At 43.8% G+C, this 4,816-nt stretch overlaps 1 protein-coding gene across 1 annotated transcript in view; it reads left to right on the top strand.

The window, feature by feature from the left end:
- The window catches only part of TTC7A (tetratricopeptide repeat domain 7A), a 169,892-nt gene that overhangs the window by 161,514 nt on the left and 3,562 nt on the right, over positions 1-4,816 (top strand). The gene's annotated exons all lie outside the window — the stretch shown is intronic.

Below are 4,816 nucleotides of genomic sequence, written 5' to 3'. Positions count from 1 at the left end.
GTGTGTTTCCCAGAAGCTCTGCTAGCTTAGTGCTCAGCTGTGATATTGCACTCGGCTGTAGTTCTGCAGAGGATGTCATTAATCAGATGCTATCCCAGAGACTGCCAGTAGTGGAAAACTAAGCAAATTAAGATATTTTAAATATCTCAGCTCTCCTTTCCGAAGACATCTGCTGTAATCTGCATTGGCATGCTATGTGCTCCTGTCAGCCGTGTGTTCACTGCACTGCACCCTTCCTCAGAGACATACCAAATGTGGGACTTGCTCTGGTAATTAGTTCTATGGGACTGAGGTTCATAGAGACCCTTGCCAGACCTGAAGCTGTTATCTAGGAGAACCTGTTCATGACTTATACATTCAGGCAAGATTTCCTCTCCATACAGAGGGGAAGATAACATGCATGGGAAATGTGCACATCAGCCCCTCCTTTGTTGCAAAGTAGTGTGTTAAAAATTGAGGTAAGATCCAGCACTGGCACTGGAGGATGGGTAAGAAAACAGAAATTCCCTATTCATCAGCCACAGCACCCTGTGGGCACTCATTAACAGGATGTCCAAGTCTTAAGCCTAGACATTCCCCAGCTGCATGCAGCAACAGCTTGTTATGTGCACCAGAACATAGGCACCTGCTTACTATAAAGGCAGAGTTCCCCCCACCTTGGGGCAATGGAGGTGCTGAACAGGTAACAGCTGCCCTACCTTCTTAAAAATGTTCGCAAGAAGTTATCATGTATCCCCTGGGCACAAGAGAGGCAAGTTCCCCTTGGCATGAGAACACTTAAACCCAGGATTTCTGCCTCCCAAAGCTTGTCCCTTGACCCTTTCCCTGCTCTCTGAATTGTTCCTGAGTAATGACAGATTATTCAATGTGAAACGCATTAGCAGCCAATGAAGCATAGCAGCTGCTTTCTAGTCAAGTGCTTTTAGCCAGCAGGTTACCTGCCACTCTTCAGCATCCTGCATGTGTGTTGCATGCCTTTTCTCTCATTGCTGATGCTTATCAGTCTCCATTCTGCACAGATTTTGGAATACTTGGATATATCTAGGCTGAATTTCACTAATTTCAACAAGGCTTTCTGCCAAGGAAGCCAGTATAGTGCATAACAGAATTGGAGCCTTAAATTATAAATGATGTATTCTAAATTATTATTTATTATTAGTTTGGGATCTTCTTTTGGTGCATATTTTTACAGACGACACCATGAGCTAGAGTCCCAGTTAAAGGTACCGTGTGCTCTATTGCAACATTACTATGACAACTTCTAAGATCAGGGCTGGAAGAAATCCTGCCTTCCTTAGGAAAAGAGAGTGTGAAACAAATACTGGATGTAGTTAATCTCAAACGTGTGGTTGAGACATCCTGGTAGGTTTCCTTGCTTCCTGCTTCATCTCCATGTAGGTCTCTGCAAAAGAAGAACTGTCTAGAGAATATTCAGCATGCAGCAAATGGTTCTGCTTTGCATGAAGCTTAAGTGACGACAATCCAACAAGGCAGAAAAACTCTTCATTCTCCCCAGGCTTGTATGAGCCTCCCTGTGAAGAGATCAGAGCCTCCTGGTTTGAAATGCTGCCTTAGGGTTTGCTTTTTGTGTCAATAAATGTTTTATCACATTTAAGCTTCAAACACGGTAGAAACATCCCTGCTAACATTTGATGAACTCAATAGAGACAGCAAGCCTGGGCAGAGGGCAGTGTGCAGCACGGCACAATGCTTCCCTTCTGCAGGGAGGGGCTTGCTTTGGCCTCACAGGGGGGCCCTTTGCAGTCATTCACTGCCTTGAAAAACACATTGGCAAGCTAAGGAGGAGGATGTCCCTCTCTTCAGGTCTTCACCACTTTTGATCTTTTCTTTCTTTTATTTTTTCTTCTTTCCCTGCCAGTGCTACCTCAGTGTGGTTGGTAAAGCATATCCCTGCAGCCAGGTCTCTGGTGGGCTTAAGGCATCTCTGTCTTCACATTCAGCTAGTCTGTCTCTCCTGATACCTCCTTGCAGTCTCATTTCTTCTCTTCCCTCACACTCCATAGCACACGAAGTTGCTGCAGTGAAGTTTAAACAGCAATGGGTACGCTGCATTTGGTGCCTGCAGTACTGGAGCTGAAACCTCTGAGCTGAACCTACTGAGTTGAAACCCACAAGAGGCAGTGCACAAGTGCTACAAATTATGGTGGAAAGTCAGGTTTTTTGCTTTTCCCAGCACTTGCCAGTTCCTCCCCTCTGGTGCCCTTTCTTCATTTCTCCTTTCCACATGTTGTGTTTTGCAGTGGCCCTCCCTGCCTTCCCTCTCTTCCTGTCTCCTTCCCCTCCTCTGCTCTATCAAATGCAGCACTTAAGCATCACTGACTGACAGGGGATGCAGCAGCTTTGGCAGAGGAGATGAAGAAGGGGAAGGAAGAGAAGGAAAAGCTGCTCTCAACAAAGAAGGCAGCAGAAACATTGAAAGATGATCTTTCCCCCAGAAGTGGATCCCAGTCACCCTTTGTTAGGGCAGCAAATTAAGATGTGGTCTCTAATTCAATTTGGTGAGAGACCCTTGGCTGCGCCACGTACTCCTACAGTGTATTTTCAGGGAACAAAGCTCAGATGTATAGCTCAGGTTCACCACAACCTGGACTGAATCAGCAAAATGGGTGATTAGCTACCCCCACACTGCCAGCCCTGTGTGGCTAAGTGACAGCACAACAAAAGCTCACTTCATTGCTCACAGCTAAAAAAAAAATCCTGGCTCTTCAGAAATGCAAAGGTCATGAATGTAGGGGAAAAGAATCACAGAGCAATTGGCTACTTACATGTCTGTCTTTATTCTAGGAGACCCAGGATTTTCAGGGTTAATCTTTGCCATTTTCCGAAAGGACTCTCTGATATTTCATGGTTTATGCAACAGATTTTGCTTACAACTTATTCTGATTGCTAAATAATTACAGAAGCGTGTGTTGCCCTGTAGCAGTGCGGATTTTTCTGTTACATGAGACTGTTATCACCAAGTGCCAAATGCATCTTGAAAGGCTTTTTGTAGGGTTCTGCTGAATAAGCACACTATTGAACGAGCACTTTTCTGCAGCATGCCCTGCTCTTGCCAGCTGATGATTACCCTCCTACTAACCACTAGTGACACATCCGTATTTCAGATTGGAGTAGACAGTAAGGATACTGCAGTTACCTTGAAATTAATTAAATAATGCACTAAAGGAAGCCCAGCAACAAAGTCTGCAAAGTCTAATGTATTCTGGAAACTTCTTAGGGTATTTAGACAATAATAGGTGAAAATGCTCTGCACAGTTGAGACAAACATCAGGGACAATCTCACAATTAGAGTCTCTTGCAAAGACAGAGAGAACTTGAGTTTAATGTAATCCTTAAAATCCGTTTGTAAAGGACAGAGTCTAGTCTACACTATACAGATTCTTCAAGAATAAGATGACCATGCAAATACAACAAAAAGAAATCATCCAGGAATGAAATAAACTGTTGTTCTGGACATCTCTTCCCAAAGCAAGCCCCAAAGGAAAGAACAAGTAAATCTGTGCCACCTTAGTGGAAGGAGACAAGGATGCCAAGAGTCAGGATCTAACTCCCTGCGGCTCATCAGGTGTTTGAACTAAACATTTGCAAAGGAAGTTTTGATTTTCATTACTAAAAATAAACTCCAGCTTGTACGTGAGGCTTATTTTGTAGTCTTCCATAATGTCTTTTCTGCACTATTTTCTGGGAATTTTATGAGCTAAACCACCTTTAAGGAGGTTTTGTCAAACTCTAAGGAAATAAAGGCACAGATCAGAAATCTCATGACCTCCTGAAGTGGGACTGCAAGTGTGGCTTATGGTCACTCTCTTTATTCGTGCAAATTGAAATAAGTCTTTTTTTTTCTCATCTAACTTAAATTGAAATATGGCTCTCCTATTCTAAAACAAAAATAGCCTCACTCAAGTATCAGTTACTAAGTATCACATCGCTGAAGGCAAGGGAGTCCAGCCCAGTGTCACCATAGAAGTGGTTTAGGTTTTGTTTGGTTTTGCATGCAGACAGGGTCAAAAAAAAACATTGAAAAAGCTTCCCATAGGCACCCTCTGTGCCCTGAAATTAAAAAAACATCCATTCAGGAGTCCAGCTGTCAGCATAAGGCACCCTAAATCAGCCAGCCAAATTCACTATCCCCTCTCTGTCTTCACACACCACTGGACTGTACCAGCCTCGTTGTGTCGCAGACCTTCGCCTCAAATTAATTTCCTCCAGTGTTTTCAGTGCTGTCTTTTACAGCCTGGCTTTTAGTTTGGCCTCACTACTCTGCCTCTGTTTACATGATCTGAAGTACATCTTCAGACCTAAAGAAGAAATTAATCTGTGCAAGTGACCCTCAGCCCTTCTTGAGTGAGTTAGCATCCAAGCACTATACAGCTATATTAGTGCAATTGGGACACAAAATGCCTGTGTGTGACTAGCATGAGCCTAGGGCACAAGCCCTAGGGATGTGCTGCCCACAGGAGCTTGAAAGAAAAATTATTCCCACTCATCTTGTGAGTTGGTTTGGGATTTTTTTACTATTTATAATTTGCATGAGTTCAAAAATAAGCCTGTCCTCATTGCTCCTTAGGGCCTCACTCAGTACTAAAAGCACTGACAGAGAAGTCCATACTTAGAGACACTTGTCATCTTTGGGAAGAAACTCACCGGGCAAAACCAGAAGTGCCAGTGCTAGCCAGGAGGTGGCAGAGGAGCCAGGCTACCTTGTACACCGGTTTCTGCATTACTTTGGCAAAAACACAAATAGAAACCGAGGAAAGACAACAAAACCCAGCCCCACCCCTCCATCTTCAGGAAT

The sequence above is a fragment of the Acanthisitta chloris genome, unplaced genomic scaffold (assembly GCF_000695815.1).
Source record: "Acanthisitta chloris isolate BGI_N310 unplaced genomic scaffold, ASM69581v1 scaffold476, whole genome shotgun sequence".
NCBI classification, from domain to species: Eukaryota; Metazoa; Chordata; class Aves; order Passeriformes; family Acanthisittidae; genus Acanthisitta; species Acanthisitta chloris.
The sequence above is the reverse complement of the archived record's forward strand: the minus strand, read 5'-3'. Positions and strand labels throughout refer to the sequence as shown.